The sequence below is a fragment of the Grammomys surdaster genome, unplaced genomic scaffold (genome assembly GCF_004785775.1).
Source record: "Grammomys surdaster isolate TR1022 unplaced genomic scaffold, NIH_TR_1.0 64, whole genome shotgun sequence".
Classification (NCBI taxonomy): domain Eukaryota; kingdom Metazoa; phylum Chordata; class Mammalia; order Rodentia; family Muridae; genus Grammomys; species Grammomys surdaster.
In genome coordinates, this window is record NW_021604566.1 from 14,032,418 (window position 1) to 14,043,628 (window position 11,211).

General features: G+C 38.8%; 1 pseudogene; it reads right to left on the bottom strand.

Moving 5' to 3' along the window:
• Window positions 1-1,141: 1,141 nt before the first annotated feature.
• On the bottom strand, window positions 1,142-6,985 carry LOC114622563 (annotated as a pseudogene).
• Window positions 6,986-11,211: the final 4,226 nt, after the last annotated feature.

Consider the following 11,211-nt stretch of genomic DNA (forward strand, 5'->3'; position numbering starts at 1 on the left):
CTTTGTGATTTTGTTATTGTTTCTACTTCCATTTTTAGGTCCTGAATCATTTTGTTCCATTCATTCATCTGTTTGGTTGTGTTTTCTTGTAATTCGTTAAGGAATTTTTGAGTTTCATCTTTAAGGGTTCCTACCTGTTTACATGTATTGTTCTGTATTTCTTTGAGAGAGTTATTTATGTCCTTCTTAAGTCTTCTATCATCATCATGAAAAGTGATTTTAAATTTGAATCCTGCCTTTCTGGTGTCATGGTATATTCAGGACTAGCTATATTGGAAAAAGTAGGTTCTGATGATGCTGAGGAAGCTTGGTTTCTGTTGCTAATGTTCTTGTTCTTGCCTTTTGCCATCTGGTTATTTCTAGTGCTACCTTCACTCATTGTCTCTGACTAAATCCTGTCTGTCCTGTTATGTTGGTTGTGTCAGAACTCCTCATAGTCCAGCTGTCTCTGTAATCCTGGGATCTTGAGATCCTGGTTGTGATAGCTCCTGGGAGTCATGCTACTTCTGGGATCCTGAAATCCTGGTGTTCCCAAGCTTCTGAGATCCTGTGATTCTATTATCTTATGTTCCTGGGTGTGTTAGGGCTCCTGGGAGTTCAGCCTCTGATTTTTCGGGGATTGGGTGCAGAGCTGGTACCTTAGGCCTGCTTTGAGTGCAGGTACAGACTGAAAGGGTCCAGTGCCACTGATCTTGAGGGAGTTCCTGGGTCCCTACAGTTCCCAAATTACTCCCTGTTTGGGGCAGGTGTTGCTCCCTCCTTACTTAAAATCCTGGGCTGGTTAGAGCTTCTGGGAGTCCAACCTTCTCTGGGTTTTGTGGGATTGGGTGCAGACGAGCTATTTCTTATGACATAGTTTGGACAGACTCTGACTTACCTTTCACTTCTTTCAAGAATATTGTAGAATTTCCTATTTAATTTTGGTTGTTGTTGTTGTTAATTTGTTAATTGGCTAAAAGATGGTCGTTCAATTTTTACATGTTTTTCAATTTCGAGTAATTTTGTATGTTCCTCATTTATAGTTCAAAATTGTTTCCATTGTAGTCAGAAAAAGGTACATACTATTACTTCAATACTTTAAAGCTGTTGACAGTGGTTTTGTGACCAAATATCTGTCCTGTCCTGCATGCTGTTCCTCTAGTTAATGTGAATAACATGTGTTCTTCATCTGCTGTGGGTCATCGGGCTGCATCTCCAGAGAAGATGAAGCTCTTTTAAGTAGGGCAGATTCACCAGTAGCTCTGGGTTTGGGGCACCTGGCTACTAGTATGCAGTACCTGTCCATTTGTGCAGGCCAAATGAGGGTGGGACCATATTGGTGAACACAGATTGGGAAGAAATGCAGTCTATCTGGTAGATGAAGTAAGGTGTCTTAAGTGTCTTTTTTTTTTTTTTCAAATGGGGGCCTAGGCATACTAGTACACCAAAAGAGATATCTATGATTGTCTAGGAACTCAATCAATGACATTGTGTGTTGGGGATGGGGATAAAAGGAGATGGGAAGAGACTCCTACTGCTTAGGCCCTGTCTTATTCCTGGCCTAAAGGTCAGTATCCAGGATCAAGGGCTTGTTTCTCAGGGCTTCAGTGGGTCAGGGCTTCTGAAAATAGGTGCTAAACTCCTTGTTAGGTCTACAGGAAGCCTGGAAAGGCTCTTCCCTTGCTTCCCAGGGATCCTGAGAAGGGCTGGCCACCCAGAAAAGCTGTAGGTGACTGAGCAGGACTACCTTGAGGTTTCCAGGCTCCTGGGGGATGGGTAGAGATGATTAACTGCTTTTATGTTTGTTGATTTGTTGTGTGTAGTTTTAAATGAAACGCACACTCTCCTAAGTCTGGTTATGCAGTCTTCTCGCCCACCCTACAGCTAGCTCTATGCAGCAGTCTTACCCTGGTTCCAGTGGCTAGCTTGCTAAGCTAACAAACCAGTTTAACCTGAAATGTTTGGAGCTATTGATCTATTGCTAGCATTTCTTAGGCCATCCACCCCCACCCCGCGGCTGGCCTGCAGAACGCCAGCTACCACTCATTCAGCTCCCCTTTGCCCAGTGAAAAGAAAATACCAGAGACTTACATTATACCAGTCAGATTTATAACGGTAAATCTTTAATCCCAAAATGCCCGTGCAAAGAACACACAACTCAGTTAATATAAATACAAGTGCATGCCTAGATTTGGCAAATATATCCTTCACTACTCTATTGCTCAGCTATGAAATCCCTAGCTACTTGCTTCTCCTCCAGGCCACATAGGTTTGCTCCATCTCCAACCTCTTCTTCCTCTCTCTTCTCTGTCTCTCCCGTTTCTAAAAATTTGAGCTCTTCCTTTTCCTTACACTGCCCAATCACAGGCTCTAGCTTGAATTTGACTAATTAAGAATTCACTTGACATCACCTGAGTATGTGATCTATTCCTCATGGGTCACCCCTCTCGAGGAAGCAGAAACTACAAAAAGCAATCCACAATAGATACAGGGACTTGCAAGGTGTGGACTTTAGCCACCCAGGAGCTCCCAGGGCCATCCACCCTGTACCTCCCTGCAATGTGACACCTGCAACACCTGTCATGCCCTACTTCACTCAGAGCCTTGTTTTCAGCTCTCCTGTGGAGAATTTTAATCTGTTCTTTATTTTCTTTTCCCCCTTTATCCTCCCGATGTACCAGAAATATTAGTTGGACATTTTTCTAAGCCAGTCCTGTTCTTTCTATTTCTTTTTTTTTCTATTTTTGTTTTTATTTTATTTTATTTTATTTTATTTTATTTTATTTTATGTTTCAGAATATTTTTTACTCCCATTTTACAAAAATTCTTATGGAGTGTGTAAGGGGTTGTGTTTCCATGCGTGACTTGGCTTTTCTCAGCCATGGTAGGGAGTTCTCAGCTTCTCACTAATGGTTTTGTCTGCTCTATTATGCACTTAGTAATAAACTTCATAAATTTTTTACCTCCTGTATACTAAACCTTATTTTTTAGCACTTATGTATTCTCATATTTCTTTCATTATGTCTAAACTGTTAAATCAATTTCAGAGATTTATAGAATCAGTCATTTGATTTTTTTAAGTAGAGAATTTTTTGAAAGTCTGTTTTCTGAAAAATCCTTTTATATAATTAAATTATATAAAAAATAAAGTCTATAAAAATTCTTTTCTATAAATAAGTAGGGATGTCAAGTGGTATTTTTCACAGTAATCACATATAGTTTTTCCTTGCAAGTGTTTTAGATTACTTATCTAAAACATAATTCATTGGTTTATTATCTACTTTTTATATGTTGTATCCTTTTATGTTGTCTTGACTACACAAATAAATATATCTTCCTGTAATAATTACTATAAGGAATTAAAAAGAATTTTGCTGTCTTTCCTCAATAAATTTCTAGTACAACCTGCTTTTCTCATAAAATACATTTATTTTTATATCTGTCAATACAACCTCAAAATAGATATACCATAATGAATATAATTGACAAGATTTAGCATAAGTATGTATGTAGGGAGTTGATAGATATAGATGACAGATAGATAAAGTTCTTAAAACCCAGAAACTACATTATTGAAGTGGTGCTACAAATTGTTTTCAAAATTAAGTAAGAAAGATTATGTGGGTGGCTATGTCTTTTAATGATTAGAGTGTAGTGTCTTGAGTGTTGTTATTACTGTTTGTGTAAAATAGCTTTTCTGTTAACAAATCTTTCTGATACACATCTTGGATGTCTCACTATTTGATTAGAGATGATTTTCATACTTTGTGGGTTGATCTTTAGGATAGGCTGACTGCATGAGAAGTTCAAATTGGCAGTCTAGGATACTAGGTCTAAGAACTAGGCGAGTCTAGGCAACTCGGGGGGAAAAAAAACAAGCTTCAGGCAGCTTGTCAGAAACTAGGAAGTGCCATCCACCTGTGGGGAAAATTTAAGAAGGCCGCCACGGCAGCGCAAGCCCCGGAGGGGCTTCTGCCTCCGTGCCGGGTCCCACATTAGGGAGGAAGATCCTATGGTTCCAGCGGCCTGAGGGCCTTGGCGGCGGCAGGCCCCAGTAACACGAGGAAGTCCTTGGTTCCAAAAAGGTTTATTGTCATGGCAGATAATAGATGGATCTAGGCGTACCCCCCCAAAACTCAGGGCAGTCCTGAGTTATATAGGGAGGGAGAAAGGGGGAGGATTAGGGGAGGATCTGGGGGAGGAATGTTTAATTTGCTCTGCCCTCTGGCCTTCATTAGTATGTAAATCCCTAGGGCCTGAGGCCTATAACCTGGCCCATGTGACTCTATGGAGATCTATGTGACTGTTTTTCAGGATCCTAGATGATGGGAGGGACCGAACTCCTGCTGGTTCTCACGCAGAATTCCACGGAGAATCTCAGGGTTCTAAGCGCCTGCTCAACCATGATCCAGGATACCCTTACGCAGTCCCACATCCACCTAGCCTAAAGCAAAGACACTGGGTCAGCATGTTTCCAGACCTCACTGGTAACAGGTTCCAGGCCCCATGCTCTAGTAATGAAATGTCCCTAGAGATGGAGTGATGTGCTTTAAATCAGGCCTGTAAGCTCACTTGGGTGTCCCTCTCTATCTTGGTAATGGGAGACCCTAGCATGCTGGACTTCTGTAGAATATAACATTATATATATGTATATATACATATACATATACATATACATATACATATACATATACATATACATATACATATACATAATACATAACATTTTATATATATATAATACATAAATATATATATATATATATATATATATATATATATATATATATAATGTTTATATGTATAAAATTTGAGTCCAGTGTATCATTCTTTGGTGAACAACAAATACAATCTTAGAATGTCTTAAGAGATAGCCATGTCTCAAGACAGCTTGAACTCCACTATCTGACAGACAGTTTGTGAATCTGTGTTGTATACTTACAAAATGAATGAAAGGCACAGTAGTATTTTCATGTTACAGGTGGCAGGCAAGAAGAAAATAAAAGTTTCTAAAAACAGAAGTTGTTAAAAGTCAAACTAAGTGCATTGCACAGACTAAGATTCCAAACCAGCTCTGAAATAAATTCCAATAAAACTGGGGCAGCGTCAGAATGTTCCAGCTGTGCTTCCCGAGAGTTCACTCATCTCATAGATTTTCAACTTCAACAAATTGAAATTTATACACAGAAAATGATTTGATGAAGAGCTTTAAAGTATTATTCTATATTATGAGTTATTTTAAACAACGTGTTTTTTAGTGCTAGGTTTAAGAAGGGAAGTTAACCAAATATCCTTAAAACTATCACACACCATGCACAATATTATAACACTAAATTTATTAACAGCTGTTAATGCCTGATAAAGATAGTACTCCCCTAAATTTTCTATGGGTAGCTTTGTTTTTAATTATATATAGACATTTAAAATACTTATTCTCAGAACAGTGCTTCCTCATTCTCAGTCGTGATAGTCATTTCACATTGCCTTTCCCTTTTGCATTTTCAGTATAATCTTTTGGTTTGCAATGACACTATGTTGACTGCTTTCTAAAGGAACAACAAATGAGTTCTTCCTGTGTAAGCACTTGTGTCACTAAGATTTCTGAGTGAGGGGCTAAAGGGATGGCTCTGTGGTAAGAGCACTTGTTCTATGAGTATGAGGGCCTTAGTTTGAGTGTGGAACACTGACACACAGGCAGAATGAAGAATAGCTGCATATGCCTATAATCCCACCATTGCGTGGTGATGATGGGCAGAGCCTAAGAGCTCACTGGCCTTCCAGCTTAGCCAACAAGGCAAACTTTCAGTTCAGTGAGAGATTCCATTACCAGACAGCACAGCAGAGACAATAGAGGGAGGCAAATGGCATTTTGCCCTGTGCTTTGCACTTATACACGTATCTACTTACACACTCATGTTCATGCACCACAGTGCATATATACAACAGCCACACAGGTACACACACACACACACACACACACACACACACACATAGACACACACATACACACACACATGCCTTTACACACACAAACATACACACACACGTACACACACACATACACACATGGGCACACGTGCATACATTGAGGGAACTTCTCTGTATTCATGATTCTTGAATAAGAAAATATTGTCCTCTATATTATCAAATACATTCTTTCCATCTAGCATCTAACTCTAAAGCAGATCTGTTTATTATTTTCATACTACTTTTTACTGGAAAATTGCAGATTTTACACACTTTATCTTATCATATGTCTGTGTGTTTTACTTTTTTAATTTTAGATTTACTGTGTGTGTGTGCATGCATGTGAGTGAGTATGTGTGTGAGTATGTGTGTGCATGCCTGTGCGTGTGTGCATGTGTGTGTGCACGTGTGTGTGCATGTGTGTGTGTATGTGCGTGTGCACGTGCATGTGTGTGTATGTGTGTGTGTGTTTTAACCATCTTTGCCAGGGACCAAAGACGTTGGGATCGTGAAGAGTCAAACTAGTCACCAGTTGTTCAAAGTTACCCAGGCTCCAAGGTAGAAATGACAGATTTTCAGGGTAAAGAGACCTGCTGTGATACGGGGGCTGATTGAAGGTGAGCAAGAGATCAGTCTGGTACAGAGGCAGCCAGAGCAAGGCCTGATGCAGTGGAACATCCTTTACTACCTGCTGGATTTCTTTAGTTACCTGCTGCTGGACAGAAAGGAACCAGGCATCGAGACAGCAGCCTCTCAGGGATAAGTTCTCCAAATAGAGATGCGGACCAGATAGCACATGCATGAACTTGCCGCTCTGAACCCCGCCAATCTCCTCAAAATGGTACTGTGCAGCCGCTTCCCTCTTTAGGTGGGCCTGCAGCTCCAGAAGTTCCGTTGTTAGTCTCTAGTCTGTCTAATGATGGCAGAAATCTTCTTGGTTGTTTGCAACTGGCCAGAGGTCACTCATATCAATGGCCTCTGAGGGGAAGATGGCGGAGAAGGTACCTCCAAACACAGGACAGTTTCTGGTGAGCTCCATAGATCTGATATTTGAGTACAGACATTAGCAAGGTTTTAAAAAAACCTACATGGGTCTTCTAAGCATCATTTTCCCTGGCGTTCTCAGAGCAGCCACTATCTCCTCTATTGCTATTTTTAAATTATATGTATATGTGTATATCTATGTAAGTATGTGTGCAAAGATTAGTACAGTACACACACAGCTCAGTAGAGGGCAGCAGAGATGCTTTGTAGCTGGTGCTACAAGTGATTGTGAACTGCCTCATGTAGGTGTTGAGAGCTGAACTCTGGATTCACATATCACTATTATCCTGATTCAAAGTCTATACCTTTGAATGAACTTATTACCACTTAGAATAGGCATTGTGAAGCTGTGGAGCTTCAGGTAAGATTGTTATACTTTCATTATTGAATATATTTTTATTTAAGTATCTACTACAAAAAAAAAAAATCTGAGATTTTTGACTAGAGTCCATGAATGAGGAAGACTGTTTGATTTTTGATCTGAGCTTATATGGCCTTGATTAATATTATACATTATAAATCTATCACTATTCCTCCATTTTGTGACATTTTTCTTTTAAAAAGCTGAATAGTTGGTGTGTGTGATATTCTCCATAGCCTTTCTTCTGTTGATGGACAAGTAGGCTGATTCCAGTCCTTCATTGTGGTGAGTAGAGCAGTAGTGCACATGGGGTGTTCATATCATTATCATAGGTTATGGAATGAAGTAGCTGGATCATATGGTAGTTCTGTTTTAAATTTTCTGAGAAATTTCCAAATCGATTTTCATAATGGCAGTATTAATATCAACTCTCACCAAAATTTAATTGATTAGTATGAGCTCCCACCAATGATGGTTCATCTCCACATCCTCTCCAACATTGTCAGATCTGTTGATGATAGCTATGATGACTGGGGTTCAGAGGTATCTAAAAGTCATTTTAGTTTGCATTTCCATGGTAGTTAGTGATATTGAACAATTTAAAGAGGTTATCTGTGTTTTTAAGAAAATTTTACATAATGAAAATTGGCAAAGTTGAAGATTAATAAAATCAGAAATAAAAGGGTGTCCTCACAACTGAATTAAGTGAAATATAGTACATCAGGAAATACATGGAAATCTATTCTCTGAAAGGCTGAGTAACACAGGAAAAAAAAAAAAACAGAAGAATTTCTATGTGCCTAACATCTACCAAAATCAAGCCTTGAAGACATAAATAATTTAATAGAATCATTACATGAGAGGAAATCAAAATCTTTGTTATAAGCCACCAATGAAAGAAATGCCAATGACCAAATGAATTCACTGCTGAATTCTATTAAGTTTTCAAGGAAGACCTCATGCCAACTCTTTTTAATGTATTTCATAAGCCAGAATGTGAAGGAACATTACAAAGTTCTTCTAGGAAGTCAGTATTACATAAATCTAAAAACCAGGTAAAGGCTCTCTGATGAACATAAATATAAAAATTTTTAGCAAATCCTTGAAAACTCCATCCAGGAACATAGTGATTATACTTTATGACAAAGTGGCCTTCAGTTGAGAAAGGCAAAACTGGGTCACTATACAAAAATCGGTAGATATAATATACCTGCAAATAAACATAAAGACAGAAACCACATAATTATTTCAATTGATGGTGAAAGATATTTAACAAGTTCATCATGCTTCTATAATAAAAGTTCTGGAGAACTTATGAATGAGTGAAGCATACCTTAAAATAGTAAAATCTATCTCCAATGAGCCTATTGCCAATGTTAATTTAAATGGAGATAAACTGAGAACGTTTCCTCTAAAATCAGAAATGAAACTCGAATATCCACTCTCTCCTCTTTTATTTGAGATAATGCTTGAAGTCTTAGCTATGAAAAATCTAACAAGAGTAAAACATAAAAAGGATAAAAGACAGAAAGACAAAAATCAAACATGTTTGAAAACAACATGATTCTTTACTTAAGTGACCCAGTTGAGTTTCTTACAAAACTTGTGGACCCAATGACCCACATTAAGCTTGGAGAAAATAAAGCTAATTAATTAAAAAGTAACTTATACTAACAGTGTGCTCTTCAGAAAAGAAATTAAAAAAATTATTCTTTCCAAAAAAAAAAACTTAAAAAATAAGTATTGAGGTACAGAACTAGCCAAAGAGGTGAAAGACGTTTGCAGTGAAAACTTAAAGAAAATGAAAAGGAATTTACCACAGATGGAAATACACCACATGCTCTTGGTTTGGTATATTGATATGGGAAAATGATCATTCTGTCTAAATTAACTTGCAGATTTAATGCAATAGCTACAAAAATTCCAATATCCCATTTCACAGGTTGATAAAGATACTGGCCTAAAAATAAACTTGTAGACCAATGGAATAAAATAGCAGACCTGAAAATAAATTGACAAAGTCAAGCCCCCTTATATTTTGACAACAAAAAGAAAAATATACACTGAAAGAAAAGATAGTCCATTCAACAAATGGTGCTGCCAAAGCTGGATATCTACATGCAGAAGAAAGTGAAATTCATCTTTCCCCTTGTATAAAATTAATTTAAAAAAAAAACAAAACCAAACCAAAACAACAAAGCAATTCAAAATGGGCCAAATACCGTATTCTAAAGTGTGAAACACTGAAATTTCTAAAAGAAGGCATAGATATTGGTGTACGAAAGAAACTTTTTTTCACTTTCAATGCATCTTGACCGCAGCTTCTGGTCCCTCAACTCCTCACAGGTTCCCCCACCCCCTTCCTTTCTCTTCCAGATTTACTTCTCTGTTTCCCTTCAGAAAAAAGGCCTCCTAGGGATATCATCTAAGCTTGACATAAACAAAGTTATAGTAAGACTAGACACAAACACTTATAGACTGGAGAAAGCAACCCAGTAGAAGAAAAAGGGTACCAATAGCAGGCTAAAGAGTTAGAGACAATATCACTCCCACTATTAGAAGTCCCACAAGAACATCAAGGTAACAACTATAGCATATGTGCCCAGGGACTAGCACAGTCCCATGCAGGCTCTGTGATGGCCTCTTTGGTCTCTGTGAGCCTCTAGGAGCCCTGCTTTAGTTGATTCTGTGGCCTGTGTTCTGCTGGTGTCTTCACCCCCTCTGGTTCATACAGTCCTTCCTGCTCATCTTCCATGGCATTCCCTGAGCTCCACGGGGAGGTATCCAATGGAGAGCTCCAATTTAGGATCTCTCTTTGCCTAACGTTTGGCTATGGGTGTTTACATCTGCTGGAGGAAACCTATCTTATGTCAATTAGGCTAAGCACCAATCTTAGTGTAGCAGAATATCATTAGGAATCATTTTATTGATTTTTTTTTTAATTCTAGGTTTCTGGGCTATCCAGTCTCTGGTTCTTGGTCATCCAGGCAGTGTCTGACATAAGCTCCCTGTTGAATCATGGGCTCCTTCTCAAGAAGTGGGCCTCAAATAAGGTCACCCTCACAAGTGCTGGACTTCTATTGCCCCAGCACATCTTGCAGGCAGGATAGGTTGTAGGTCGAAGATTTTGATGCTGGATTGGTGTTCCAATCCCACCTCTAGAAGTTTTGCTGGGTAACAGAGCATGCCTGGTTCAGGTTTTGTATCCTCCTTTACTAGTTTTTGCTAGAACCACCCTTGTAGAATCTGAGAGTTTCTACTGTACTAAGTTTCTATATTGTTTCTCCATGCCCTCCAATTCCAATTGTCTTCCCCTCCATTCCTTTCTCACCAGCTGATCTCTCCTATTTAAATTCACAGCAGCCCTCAGCCTACTCAAGAAATTTATTCTATCTCTCCATTCACAGGGAGATTCATGCATCCCACTTGAGCCCTCCTTTTCACTTAGCTCTTCAGTTTGTGCTTTATACATGATTTTCCTTTACAGCTAATATCCACTTATAAGTGAATATATGCCATGTTTGTCATGTTTATCTTTCTATGTCTGGGTTACTTCACGCAGGATGATTTTTTTTCTAGTTCTACCCATTTGCCTTATGGTCTGTTATCTCTGCACAGAGCTGTGATGAAGCTTTCAGCATGTTAGCCTGTAGGGGGATGGGAGAATCTTTTATAGCTGTGTTGGGAAACTGCTATTCAGGTGGTAGTCTACCATGTCCCGACAGCTCTCTGAGCTCAAAGCAAGATGTAGTATTTCCTTTTCTTTTTCTTTTCTTTTCTTCCTTCTTTCCTTTCCTTCTCCTTCTCCTTCTTCTCCTCCTCCTCTTCCTCCTCCTCCTCCTCCTCCTCCTCCTCCTCCT